Genomic DNA, 15472 nt, shown 5'->3' with positions numbered 1-15472 from the left:
AATTGCTAGCTTTCTCTCTGCTTAATAATTTTTAAAGACCAAAAAAGTGACATTTACGTTTTTTAGAAGCACAATGACTGCTCAGTTGGTGTGGGTTTACTGGTTAATAACCATCATTGAATCAAACAGTTGAGAGACAGTATTCAGGACCTGCTTAGCCCGTGTGTGTGTGTGTGTGTGTGTGTGTGTGGTGTGAGAATGCGTACCACGTGCTTGATAGAAATACACTAAACAACAGTCACTCTTTCTTGAAGGCAAAGTATTGCCTCAAACAATCCCCCTTCATTGGGGGTAGGGGGAGGAGAGCATCGAAATCCCAGGTTACATGGGAGAGGATTTTTGATGCTTTAAGTCTTGGAAGTTAATTTTTGAGGGACAAAGTCATACGTATGTGACGTGGTTAGGCAAAGCCGACAGAGTTTAGCTGGGTTGTGTTTCTGATCTCGGTTTGCTCAGAAGAAACAAACGAAGGGAAGGAGGATTCGTGCTATGAAGTCCCCATACTCCAGCCCCAGGGAGATCCCTCGGTCTCCACTGCAGTCACACTTCCCAACCTCTTGCAAACATAGGTTTCAGTGTGCGACTTGGAGACTGGAGCCTATCAGCTTAAACAGGCCTACCTACAAAAGACAACAATAATGCAGCCAGTTCAGCTGAAGGGTTGCCTCCAGAATGACAGTGGTACCCAGGCAAGTGTCTGGACAGCAGAACATCCTCAGCCCATGGACAAATCCAGAAACAGCTCCAGAATCAGCTTCCAAGGAAACAAGCAAGTTTGGATTCAAACTGGGGAGACTCATTCAGGTTCCAAATTTTATTGAGTGACTAGTAAGTGCCAAAGAGAGTCCAAAAGCTAATTGTGAGCAAGGTCGGGTTTCTGCCTCCTTGAGTTCACTGTCCAGGGAGGGAAAGACACAACGAAGCTGCCAGTTGGAAGAAACTGTGATGTGAACCAAAGTAAAGGAGGCACAGGATGCTGGGGGGGTCAATCCTGGACCCCAGCAACTTGTGTAATCAACTGTTACTGCAAGCCAGAAAATCCAGAAGACCCCTCACATGTCCAGAATGACTCGAGCTCAAGACCCACCTGTAGGAAATGACTGAGACCGAGGGAAGAATGAGGCTATTCTGAGCTCAGAGCAGGCTCGGGCTGACAGCCTGTCTGCCAACGAAGACGGTGAGGGCGAGGTGTGATCTCCTTAGCGGTCAACTACAGGCCCCCTCATTACTCTTTGGGATTGTCTGTAAATTTTACTTAATTGTTTTAAACTTATTTGTATTTCAGTTGCTACCATTTGGGGGAACAGTGTTCCCCAAAATTGCACAGTGTGAAGAGGGGTTGCCCTGCGAAGAGGATGTAGGTGAGTGCCGAGCAAGAGGGATTCCACTTCCTTTTTCCCACAATGGCTGCTTGTTCCTGTCTATTCTCAAAGGAGAATTGGATGTAAGGCATAAGGGCATAGAGGGCTCAGTTCAGCTGGATGATGTGCTGGAGAAAGAGCTAAAGTATGAGGAAAAGAAACAAAAAGATAATTGTATTTTCTTTCAGAATAATTTGGCCCACAACCTTTGTACTGGTTCTTAGCACCGCCAAATTCCTGGTGCTTAGTCAACCTCTGAAATTTAAGAGTGACTTGGATCATTTTTCTTAGTCACTACCCTCACCAGTATGCATGCACCTTGAGGAGATATCAGAACTTCATGCTTTGAGTTGGAATAGTTTTAAAAAAAAAACCCCATTTCCCGGTGCTGTGGCAGCTCTGTTTCTAACGCAGACTTATGGTAACTGGGTCTAAGACTGGCCTTAGGGTGAGGCCCGGGTGGGCGTAGGGCTCTTTGAAATGGCAAGAACGAGCAGGTCAGACCTAGCCTCGGTTTCCAGAGCACACTTCTTTTCCAGGGCTCCCTTTAGGGAGGAAAGAAAAAAGGAGACACCTCGAGCCCAAAAGCTGTTTAGCTGCCAGTTTTCACCCAATTCTCCATCATCCACAAAGTTTCCTCCTTCCCTACAGCAGCCAAAGCCCCCGAGGATGTGAAATCCCAGCAAAGCTGGAAACGTAAAGCCTTTGAGAAGGCAACGCAGGGCGTATCTCAGCATCTGTCACTCTCTCCTTGAGACTGTCAGTCAGTGGCTATACCTCTTATTCCATGAACACAGAAGTCTGCGTTTCTTCCCTCTGTTTTAAATATTCCTCTTTTTGTTTTCGTTTTTTTGTTTTTTTGTTTTTTGCACATATTTTGTGAGATTTATTCCTAGGTACTTGATATTTCTTACAACTTACTAGTGTAAATTGTCTTTTAAAATTCCATTTCCTAAAACAAAATTCCATTTTCTACTTTTTTCTGGTACATAAAAATAAAATAGATTTTTACTATTAACTTTGTGTACAATGACATAGCTAAATTCACTTACTAATTCTAGTAGTTTGACTGCAGATTATTTTTGGATTTTCTAGGCACACATGCCTGTCATTTGTGAATAAAGTTTTATTTCTTCCTTTCCAGTCCTTATGCCTTTCGTTTCTTTTTCTTGCCTCATTGCACTTGGTAGAACCTCCAGCACAATGTTGAAGAGATGTGATAGCAGACATCCCTGTCTTGTTCCTAATCTCAGGCCAGAAGTTTTCAAAATGTTGTATTGAAAATATTCCTCTCTTTGGATGAACTTCTTCAGGGCTAAGGCTGATGAATATTCCATTGTGCAGCTCTTATTTTTAAGTTGGTTTATTTATTTATTTTTGCCTAGATTTTCTTCCAGATCTGTTACTCTCCAGTTAGCTTCAAAAACAAGACAGATTGTCCCTGTTAAACTACAAAGAGAATTAAATGATCACCTGCGTGCGAGCGTCTGTCTGGTCCCTGTCTTCACTGGGTGGCACCAAGAATATCGAAATCTTTCTCTCCTCGTTACTATGACTAACAGGATATGATGGGTTAGTTCAGGCTAATCCGTGCTAGCAGTGCCTGTGGTCACTGTGGAATTTCTCCCCAGCATATCTTCTACAGAAAGACAGTCTCCAGGATGGAAAGGAAGGAAAAGGTTGCCTCTATTTTAATCGAACAGAAACAATAAAGATGGCTAGCTCTTTTAACCATTGGGCAAACTACCCAATATGGAGAGTTTCCTTCAGGAGCAAAGAAATGAATCAATATGAGGACCCTGGTCTGCCCTGGATGCAAAGACGAGGAAAACTGGTTTGAGGTGAAGGCAGTTGTGTGAGTATCAACGGAACCGTCTCATATGGAGCTTTTGTAGAGTTGCCCGAGCTGCCAACATTGAAAAAGACAAAGGCCCCACCCTCCAGGAATGCCCAGCCTTCTGGGAGAGAGAACAGTGCGAAGAAACAAAATAGAGGGAAGGAAATAATAAGTGGAGAGGTGCTCAGAGGTGGTAAGTAGTCAGGGGAGGAGGAGAGCATTTAGGATGGTTTCAAGGGCAGCAGAGAAATGAGGCTTTGAAATATGGGTAGGAGTTTGCTCCACAGAAGAGGGAGGAACCAGCTTGAGCAGAGAGAACCATCATGAAAAGGTAAAGAGACATATTAAAGAAGGTGAAGTCGAGAGGAAACAGAGGGAGCAGAACCTGACAGGAGCGGGAAGAATATGGGATGCTGGTGGTCATGGAAACGCCTTTATGACAATTAGTCAGATTCCAATGATGGAGCTTTACTGGAGGTGTGTCCTGAAAAGAGCATCCTAAAATTCAGAGCACCAGTCAGCTCTGAATTTGGGTGATCACTTATCCAAAGTTCACTGCCTGGTAACCTTGGCTCTAAAATTTAGTCAGGATCTAGAAAGACTCATCAGCAGTTACCTGGGTTTTCCCAAAGTTGCTCGCCCAAAGTTCTTGCATGTTCTTGATTAGAGAGTCCCTCCAACTCTTACAAAGTGTCTATCTGTGCTTAGGTTGAAGAGAACTCTAATAAATGAGACTATTTTCATGGATGTGAAGTAGTAAATTGAAGGGATGGGAAAGGCTGTTAAATTGACTCTACTAGCATTAATAAATAATATTTACATTGAAGGAAGAAAAAGAAAACCTTAAAAAAAGCCCAGTGATCGGACACAATGAGCCTTCATTTTCTTGACTGATGAACATCCAATTTTTAAGGTTTTAGAGCAGTAGAGTGCTAAGTTTCAGTGTCCAAATCTGGATATTTAAAAGTAACACCTTATTTTCCTGACAGCGCTGATGATAAAGTTATACATGTTCTTAAAATCAGTCTCTAAGCACCACAAATTCTGTGCTGCTGTAATCTGAGAATTGAATCTTCAAGAAACTGCATATGATTGCATGGTAATAGAAACACAATTGTTTAAATCAGCATTCCTCAACTGGGGGTGATTTTGTTCCCCGGGGGCCATTTGGCAATGCCTAGAAGTACTTTGGTTGTTACAGCAGGGGAAGAAGGATGCTACAGTGATTGGAAACCAGGGAAGTTGCTGACTTTCTTATTGTGCACAGGCCAGCCCATCACAATGATTACCCAGCCCAAACAACCAACAGCGCCAAGGTGGAGAAATCCTGGTTTCAATGAAGGAAAAGACGTGGGGTCCTAACAGGTACATATTCACAATGTTAAATTTATTTTCCCCTGGAGACTTTTCAACCACAAAAAAAATTAGTAGTTATATATAGTGGTGTGTACATTTTAATTTATAGCTAAAATAATAAACAGTTTATCAAAAAGAAAAACAAAAAAATGTCTAAACATCACTAGGCAGACAGCCATGCAAAGCAGCACACAGATCAAACCAAAATCAACAAGTCCATCAAAGCAGGGCACAGAAGAGCACACACTCAGCATGACGAACAAAGTCAGGGCCAACTCAGAAAGCAGCTGTGTGTTCTTGGCTCTTGGTTCTTTGCCTGCATGAAAGGGGCTGGTCCCCCATCAATGAAAATCTCCCTGTAACCAGCGGTTGTCTCTAGTGTAGGAAATCATGTCAGTAATTAATGGAACTCCATTTGGACATGAGAATTGGTGAAAGCGGAGGAGGTACCTCTAACCCTGGAGGAAGGTCTAAGCTATTCTAGCACTGAGTGAAAAACAGAAGTTATCTGCTTCTCGGAATTTATATTAGATTCACTTAAACTCACCTCCAAAGCCATCAAATACTAGCTTTAAAGAAACCCCGAGATTTCAAGAAAGAAGTCTGTTGTGAGAATTACCTCAATTAAATTAGTTCAAGACTTATTGACTTTAGATTTTGGATGAAATAAAAAATTCCTTGAAAGTATGGGACTATGCCATTAATATATTCAAGGGAATCGTGCATCCGTTTGTGACAATCATCACCAACCAAATGTCCTCTTCATTTATTTCTCCACTGATCATAATCGTGTACACCTTATTTTATAGGAAACTTAAGGATGCAATGACACAAATCTACCAATTGTACTATTATGTCAATCACTTTATTTAAGGTAGCCCCCAAAATGAAAGAAGTAGCAGGTGTAAGAGCAGGCTGAATTATTCTCCCGGGATGTACTTCGCATTGCACCAGATGAAAAGTGACTCTAGGATAAAAGGATGTTTCATGAGAGCCTCCAAGTCATAATGTGTCCCTAATGCCGGAGCTAAGGACCCAGAAGAAATCTGTGCTATTTCAGCACACTGTCAGGGCAGCAGTAAAGTTGTGACAGCCTCATGGAGAAGCCTCCAGATGGTTTGCTAGATGAGATGACAGCCATCCTGTTTGGGGAACAGTAGCCAGTTGTCATCAAGCCCCAGCACTACTGGACACGAGAAAAGTCAGGGGCTGAAGAGTGCTGGAAGATAGCATCTTACCCATGTACCGACAAACATGTGTTTTACGCATTCCATTCATTTTCACGAACCTAGCACCTACCGTCCATGAGGTCAGAAAGCTTTTACACCACAAACCCGTAGAACTTCAACCTCTATGAAGACTGAAGTTCAACCACATTCTTCTGATGATTAGTATTGAGATCCACCTTCACCCTCTCTCCTAAATTGATACAAAATATAATATTAAGTAACCTCCCAGTTGATCACTAGAATTAGCTCCCCTCCTGTGGTCAAAATCCCCAACACCATACAGATACTTGAGTGAGTGGGTAACTTGCTTGGACTTTTCCAAATATTTATGATTGGCCAAGAATTCTTGGGAACACAGGGGTTTTCTAATATATTTTTGGTAATATGTCCTCTTCCGAGATAAGACAATGATTAGGAATAATGAGTAGAAATTAGAAGTAAAATGAGTTTATATTTTTCCAAATTAATCAAGGAATGTTTCTCCCTTTTGTTAATATCTAGGTAACTCCTAGGAAAACAACCTTATAATTTTTTTTTAACACATATGCTACTACCAGTTACATTTATCTTTCGTCTTCAGTCTGGATATTTTGCCTCACACACGTGGACAAAAGGATTCATGCTTCTGTTAAGAATAGCTGGGCTTCCCTGGTGGCGCAGTGGTTGAGAATCTGCCTGCTAATGCAGGGGGCACGGGTTCGAGCCCTGGTCTGGGGAGATCCCACATGCTGCGGAGCAACTAGGCCCGTGAGCCACAGCTACTGAGCCTGCACATCTGGAGCCTGTGCTCCGCAACAAGAGAGGCCGCGACAGTGAAGAGGCCCGCGCAGCGCGATGAAGAGTGGCCCCCGCTTGCCGCAACTGGAGAAAGCCCTCGCACAGAAACGAAGACCCAACACAACCAAAAAAAAAAAAAAAAGGAATGGCTATTAATTTGGATTTCCAAACCAAAAGTCCTCAATAAATTGAGGCCAGGATAATGATAACTTTGGAGATAAATGTGAGGTGAAGCCAAGTGGCCAGTGTGTCACTGAGAATTTCTGGTATCCTAATTTAGCAACTTAAGGTGAGTTCTCCCTGATATAAAAGTCAGAGGGATATAGCACTGGGAAGTTTCTTAGAGGTTATTCATATTCAAAACTTATTATCTTTTTCCTAATCTCAGAAAGGACCTGGCATTTGGAGAGGTTAGAGGACAGAAGAAGCCATTGTTAACCAGCTGCACAATCAAAACTCCAGAGCCTGGACGAGCCCCAGCCCTCGGCCCTGCCTTCCAACTCTGGGGTTCTTTTCTTACAGCCCTGGCAATCTCTTAGAGGAAGAAACCCCTCCAAATCCCTAAGTACTCAAGGAAGGCAGGAGACCCGGAGTGAGAGTGCAAAGTGGGCTTTCCTCTTTGGCGAGGGCAGCTGCTGACTATGGAAGGAGGGAAGGTACGTGCCCACCTCTGCAAGGCGGCAGCGAGGAGACCAGGCTTTTCTGCAGAGCTGGATTTTGACAGATCCCTGCTCACCTCTCAGGGAACGCTGTCTGATCCGTCTGTCATGAGTGACAGCTCTGACAGGTGTAAATACCCCCTGTGTTGTAAATTTCATGAAAGCAATACACCTGGGCCATCTGGCTCTACACCGCAGCCTGCTGTGTACTCCTCCCAGACAACTCAACTGCTGGGGAAACACAATGCACAGCCCAGGCCTCGATGGGGAGGAAACACGGGGCTGGGGGGCGGGGTGGGGGGGACAGGCAAGACCAGAGAATAGTCACAAGTAGTCACAGCCGCTGCAATTGTATCCCTGACTGCCCCATTACTGCCTGGAAGCATTTTCTAATTTACATCCATTCTTATCTATTCGTTTAATCTTAGATAACATCCTCACTTACTGATAAAGACACAGAGAGGTTAAACTGTTTGCTCAGTGTCCTGAGATAATCAGCAGCTGACCCATGATTTAAACCCACATCTGTCGACTCCCGCACTCGAGATTTTTATGACTATACTAAAACATTTTTATCCTGTTTCCCCCCCGAGTTCCTCTGTGCAACTGCTCCAAGAGGTGGTAATAAGGGTTTATTAATGTAAGAAAAATCAGTGATCTGTAAACTCTCAGCCCTAGAAAGTCTAAGCAGAACATTTTTCTTAGCCTTTTAGAGGCTGCTGAGGGGCCAGACATAATAGTTAAACAGCTGGAAGAATCACTTTAATGACTCACCACAGCTGTACTTTTTTTTTTTTTTTTTTGGCATTGGCTGTTTGGATTAAAACATGGAAAATGTAATGAAATCTTTTAAAGAGAGGAGTAAAAAAATTACAACAGAAGCTGAGTTCTGAAATGCATGGAGATATGATGACAGACAAAAGCCATCGTGGGGCAAGGGCAGCGGGCGTTACGCATCTCTGTTGAAGAGCGGGTCCTGGAAGCCACACGGCTGTGGGTGCCAGACACCATCGCCAGGGCTTCACGGGTCCTGCGGACGCATGTGCCCCCGGCCACTAGTCTACGTGCGTCGGTGGTGGAGCCACGGAGCTGACGACCGGGAAGAACACCATTTCAGCGATGAAACCCTGGCTGTAAATTATTCCCACACATGGTTCAGGGCTTGGATGGCATTAGCAGGCTGCTTGAAGCAACAATACCTAAGAAACTAAGAATAAAAGACAACTTTGAAAGGCATATATTTTTAGAGAGTTCTCAGGAGCCCGTTTGAGTCCTGCTGCAGTTTGACATACCTGATGGCGACAACACCCACCTCTGCACGGCACGCGGCCATGCACAGGGTTGCTGACAGCCGGCCATGCTGCCCTGGGACGCTTGTGGTCTGCTCCCCTTTCCTGTCCGACTGTCTTCCCTGGTCTCTTGGCTGCCAAGAGTGCAGGCTGGTTGTCAGCCTCAGGCTCCGCCCTGCCCCCAGGCTCATCCTGTCCAAGCCTCGCAGAACACCAGAGCCTGCACCACATGGAGGTTTCTAGAACATGTCTATCATTTCAGTAGTAAATGTTCCAAACACTACTGCTGTGCCTATCAAGCTGTATATCGTTACCTATTACTGGGTAACAAACCACCCCACCCTTAGTGGTCCAGAAGAACCAGCCGTTTATCTGGTCCCGATTCTGGGGGGCTCACAGTGAGGGTGGGGTATAGCTCTCTGCCAGGTGCTGGCAGGTCAGCTGGGGACTGGCTCATCCCAGGTGGCCTCCCTCACACCTGGCAGCTGTCTGGGGCTGTCAGCTGAAGGCTGAAGGCTTCTCTTCCACAGGCCTCTCATCCTCCAGTGGGCCGCACAGGGCTCTTTCTCATGACGGTGGAAGCATCCCAAGAGGACAAAGGGAGAAGCAACAGGGGATCTCGAGGCCTTGCTCAGAAGTCACGTGGTGCAGCACTCACTATGTTCTATTGGGCAAAGCCAGTCGCAAGGTCAGTCCAGGTTCAAGTGGTGGGGAAATAGACCCCATAGACGCCGTGTCTTAGTGGGAGGAGCTACAGAGAATCTGTGGACATGTTTAATCCACCACAACAGGCTCACAACATTAGCTAATACCCTCTGCTATGTACATCCATATCCTTTAACTGTGATGCTGAATCCATTTTCTGATGGACATTGGTTACTTTGCTGGGTCTAGAGTCCTATCCTGAGCCTCAGCCTATTGGCTTGTGGCTGTCCCCTGTCCCCCAGGGAACAGCTGTACCCCGAGGTCCTAGCTGGTATCCCATTCCAAACATGAGGTTGCTCCAGTCACGGCAAGAAGCTCTTGTGGCTTCTAGCCTTATTCATACGATTAGACACCAGAATGTTAAATTCCAGCCCAGATCATTCATCCAATAAACGTTTACTAGGCTTCTGCTATGTGTCACTAGACACTAGATACTTAAGGAGTTTCTGATGTTTTGGAAAGACATGTATGTGTATAGGGAAATTGCATTGTAATGTAATAATTGTGCTCCAGAGATATGAATGACAAGCTGATGGGAATCAAGGGCTCGGGGAAACTTGACCAAAGAGGGGACGTTTAAACTGGATTATAAAGGATGAATAAGAGTTTGTGAGCTGATGATGGTAAAGAAAGGAATTTCAGATAAAAGAAGCTACAAAGTTATGGTGAGGATCTCAGTCACCTTTAGAAAAGCCTGAGTCCAGTTCCGTGTGGATCTGAAGCTCAGAGAGTGAGGCAGAAGACTAGGTTTAGTCCTATGGGGAAGCAGCTAAGCCAAGAAGTGTGTTTTCCATCCTGCAAGCTAGAATCCAGCTGCAAGGTGTGCCCAGACTTGCTGATCCGCAGAATAACTGGGACCTCAGCCCAGACCAATGAATCAGGAGAGCCATGGAGCCTGGGAGTCTTAAGTTGTTAAAAACTACCCCACTCCCTCTGATGACCAGCCTTATTGGGAAGTGCTGTCCTAATCTAACAGGGAAGGGTTTAAATAAAGAAAGTGATGTGATTTCATTTGGAGAGTGGAGAAGTCACTGCAGAAGCAGTATGGAGGTGAACGCAGTGTGGGGGGTGTTGAGAGAAGCCATCTGGAAGGTATTGCAATGAACAGGGAAGGGAATAGTGGTGTGGGTCTGGTCTCGGAATACGGCTCTATGGGGAGACGGAAGAGGGCTTCCCGTGGAAGAATCACCTGAATGCTATGGGGAGAGTGTGGGGTCAATGAAGAGAAACAGAGGATAACTCTAAAACTTCTCTCTCTAAAGTCTAGGTAGATAATAATGCCATTAGCTGAGCCCCAGTATTTGGAGAATAGATTTTGGGGAGGATGATAAAAGCATTTCGCCTTAGACAGGTGGAATTTGAGATATCAATAAGACATCAAGGTGGTTCTGTCCATATAATAGTTGGAAAATATATTAGAAGCTTAAAAATAGTAAAGAACCTTAAACTGAAAGATACCTACAAGAGACAGGAGCTGAAGCCAGGGCAGTAGATGAATTGATCAGGGACCATGCGGAATAATAATTCTCAAACTTTAAGGTGAATAAGAATCAGCTGAAAAGCTTGTTCAAAGACATACGCCTTGGGCCACTCCCTCGAGATTCTTATCCAAGAGGCTGGGATGAGGCTCAGGGGTAAGTATTTGTAACCAGAAGTTCAGGTGGTTCCTGGGACCATATTCTGAGAAACACTGATGTGGACAGAGTGTAAGGATAAGTCTGAGACAACACCTCAGGGCTGAATTGCGAAGCTTTTCATATGTTGAAGGCCTACTCCACCCCACCCCCCCCACCCCCCCCCACCCCCCCCCCCCCCGCAACCCCTTACATCAGAATGTGACTGTATTTGGAGATAAAACCTTTAAAGATGTAATTAAGGTGAAACAAGGTGATATGTTGTGGTCCAATATGACTGGTGTCTCCATAAGAAGAGAAGATTAGAACACAGACACACAGAAGGATGACCAGGATACAGGGCCAGTTGGAGGTGACTCCAGGCAGTAGGGACACACATGCAAAGGCACGGACGGAGGGGGCAGCCTGATTTGTGCAAAGAGCAGCATGTCATGTAAAAGTGCTATCATTTTGGACGTGAGGAGTTGATTTGGGAGAGATAAAATTGAAAGTCAGACAAAAAGGCATAACATGAAGGCTTCGTTGGCTTTGTCAAGGGGCTCCAGCCTTGTTCCGAAGGTAGGAGAAGCCACAGGAACGTGTGGGGTCGCTCGGGACAGTGGAGTAGAAAGGAGAAGGAAGAGGGCCAACAGGGATAATAAAATCCCAGGGAATGCCAATATCCAAAGAGTCCAAGAAGGAAGCTGGTGGAAAAGCCTGGGAAGAAGCAATCTTCTCAGTAGAAGGAGAAATAGGAGGAGGTGGCATCAGATCTCTCAGAAGGTTCATTGAAAAAAAGGGCTGAAATTCTATTTGACTTGGCAAATAGGAAGCAGTAAAGACCTTAGCAAGGGCAGTTTCAGTGGCGTGGTAACAACTAAGGGATTAGTGCCGAGGTGGCCTTTTTATTTTCTGCAATGTCCTCATACCTCAGTCAACATAAAGTGCCACCAGGTGACCAGTGCTTTCTCATGGTGTAGGCATTCACCTCCCATGGGCACAGTTACCTGAATCAGAGACTATAGAACACAATACTACCCCAAGTGATTCTATCAAAAATATTCCACATTCTATTAAAAGACCATTTAGAAAAAGGTTTTTTAAAACATGCAGAAACAATGAAATAGATTTCTCTTTTTTTAGTTGTGGTAAGAACATTTAACATGAGATCTCTCCTCTTAACAAAGGCTTAAGTGCACAATTCAGTATTGTTAGCTATGGGCACGATGTTGTACAGCAGATTTCTAGAACATACTCATTTTGCAGAAATGAAAACAATGAGATAGATGTCTTACTAATCTAAAAAGTGTTGACATTCCCATTTTCCAATGGTCTGCATTTACCATTGTTTTCCCTGGTCTTGATTCAACTAAAGCTGAATTGCCCTTGGCCCAGGAGGGACGTCCATTGGTGAGAGGTGCTTTTTTTCTCTCGGAGAGCTTCCACTCCCCCTTGATCATTTAGGTCCTGTAAAAGAGACCCGATCACTTCCAACTGATTTGAGAGGAAGCCCATGCGTGTTCCGAGCACTCTCTCTGATTCTAGTGTAGATTACTTTTGCCCTGTGGCAAAGTGGAAAGCGCAGAAATGAGGCAATGGCTGAAATCCAGTTTTATAACATTTGATTCTATCCTTCCCATCAATCATTTCCTGTCCTCTAATTCCTCCGTCTCTTCTTGTTCGCCCAACATCAGGGACCAGAAATCTTACCGTCAACGTCCCAGTCACAAGGAGCCTTCGAGATCAGCCTCTTCTGTTTTCTAATGTAAAAGGCATCACATATGGTCTAACACTTTTAAACAAAATAGACAGTGTTTTTTAACAAAACAGAACAAAAACTTGCTTTTTCTCAATAACAAAACTTTATTTATACTCTATTTGTTTCAGTGAGGTCAGCAAATGAATTGAAATAGCCTTAGATGAGGTGCAGCCATGGACTAGACTTTGAATGAGGTTGTGCTTTTCTTCTGTTGCTGGTCAACCGAGACTTTTAAATGGCTTTCTTCCATTCCTGGTACCATTTGCCCTAATGAGAAATTTACTTTCCATGAGTCATGACTTATGAAGTCAGCCGTTTTAAAAGAACCTCCTGAAATTTTTACAAAAGACTTCAAGATCCAAGGATCAATTTTTAATGATGGACTTTCAGGCCTGTAACAACTGAAAACGACTTGGAGGAAAGCAGGGCTGCTCACGGCCTGTCAGTCAACCTGCACGTGTGCCCTGGTACAGGGGACACCGGGATGAACAGGTCAGACACACTGTCTGACAGCACCCACGCTGGTTGAAATCAGGACCACCCAGACACTCCCAGGATGTGTTGGTGTCTTTCTCTATCAGGGTGGCCACACTTTCCTTGTCGTGCAAAAAGCATCCGGTTCCTCAGACCGACCCCGTCTGTAGCTGGCCCATCTATTTCTTGGCAATCAGAAAGTGAGCTGTTGAGTCTGCCAGGCTTGCCCACCTGTCATGTGTCTCGGTCTCCAAACAGCTGGCGAAAACCAATATCGCCCTGAGCGCCAGCCCCTGCTGCGGAGGCGGACGTGGCTGGGGATTAGACACACACATGTTCACTTAAGCTCTCTCTGACCTGGCAAACACATTGTGACAAGTTGCACACCATTCTGAACAGAACCACAAAGCCTTGGGTTTTGATTACAAGAAATGCCTCTGGTAAAAAGGAACAATTTTTCAGCAACATGTGGTATCTGACTCCGGATTTGGGGTGGAATGGACCCTTCCTGTAGAATCTGTCTGTTCCACTCCCACAGACTCTGAGCTGAATTCCGTCGTGAGTTAGGCCAATGCTCCTAGCAGCAGGGAAGCCTGAGTGGGGATCTTTTCCCAGACAAGACCCAGCAGGGCTAAGATTTTCCCAGGCAGAGGAAAGAAGATGATTTTCCCTTATCACTGGCTCTATTTATCTGGCAGGTAACTATTTGACGTGTTGCATATGTCTGTTGTAAGTAAGCCCGATGCTATGAGCCTTCCAGGTTATGGCTATACTGTCAAGTATCAGGTGTCACAATCCAGATCTTGATTCAATAAAGTTAAGACTCTAGGTCTAGTTGGCAAGATCTTTCAAAAGAGCTGGGCAGATCCAGATGAACAGCCTGGCAGGACCAGTGCTATGGCTTTAAAGAGAAGAGGAGTGTAGAAGTCAAAAACACCGTTTATTCACCATGATTTTTAGGGTTCCTGGAAGGGAGATAAGGAAACAGCAAAGGGCAGATATATGGAAGACCTTTTCAATCTCTTATAGTGCCTAAGTGTTGCATCACTCTCTGGTGAGACCTACTTACCTAAGTATGTTTTAAATATTCCCAACCTACTTTTTCTGCACTCACCCATCATTCCTCACCCTCCGGACTCCTTAGATTTATTTTGTGGCATCTTTATCCTAATCCAAGCAAAACCTGCAAGTAGGAAAGTACTAGTTAATTGCACATGAATGTGCAGTTAAACCAGTGTGATCCCTATTTCCATTGGATTCTGAACCTGATCTCTGATGGGGAGAAGGGGGAGGAAGACTTTGACATTGTCTCATTTACCTTTGATTACTTGGCTTTGACTAGGGAATAAAGCCCAAATTTCTTAACACCAACAAATCAACAAATATTTGAGTGCCTAACATTTTTATTGTACAGCCCTAATACTATGGAGGAAACCAAAAAGCATCTATCCACAGAGGACATGCTGGACAACCCACAAATGTTTGCTGAAAGAACAAATAAGTGAATGAACCAAGGGGTGGACAAAATACATATTGTCATCCCTATTTGTGTTTGTGATGAGATCGAAGCGGTGAAATATTTATGTCAGGTTGACCAGAACCATATTCTGAACCAATTATGAAACAGGCGAGGAAAGAGTGGAACAATGAAGATCGAAAATAATACCTCCATTACTGAGAAAGGCTGGCCTGGAAAATGTGCCCTTGGTATGTGGCAGTGACGGGCTTCCTAATAAGAAACCCCCAAATTAGACAAAACCACACAGTCGTAGACACAGTGGACACCCACAGGACTTTCTGTTGAAGTTGTCCCCAGAAAACTTTTCAAGCAGAGAAGCAAGAAATGATGTGTAGGAAAGCCTGGCCCCCAGGAAAGGATAAGAGAAGAAGGGGTCAAGCAATGGACCGCCCAGTTCCTCATCCCAGGCTCACCAATCAGGGCAAGAAGCAGTGTGTTCAGGAGAACATCCTCCCTCCTGGAAACAAGAGGAGTTGAGAATAAGCGTTCCTCCTCCCTGACAGTTTACCTTGGACATCATCCAGCCTCATATGTAATTATGTGATATATTGGAATTGTTTGTTGTGCTTGCTTTTATTGTCTTCTCCCGGCAACTGGAATGTACACTCCATGAGGGCAGGGAACTCTGCTGTCTTGTTCCCTGAAATGTTTCTGCACCAGAACAGTGTGTGGCAGTTGGCCTTCAAAAAGAAATGTTGAACGAGTGTATGAGTATAATCTGGATGGGCTCCATGTTTGTGGGACCCAGTGTGAAATGAAAATACAAGACATCTTGTTCAAAAATTAGGCAGACTTGCAAGATAGTAATAGCAGAGTATTAATCCAAGCACGGGCCACACCTCAGCACAGGACGCTGTGTGATAACACAGGTCACATACCCATAAAGCTGGCCCC

Source organism: Balaenoptera physalus (genome assembly GCF_965194825.1).
Source record: "Balaenoptera physalus genome assembly, chromosome: 2".
Taxonomy (NCBI): domain Eukaryota; kingdom Metazoa; phylum Chordata; class Mammalia; order Artiodactyla; family Balaenopteridae; genus Balaenoptera; species Balaenoptera physalus.
This window is presented reverse-complemented; position numbering follows the sequence as displayed.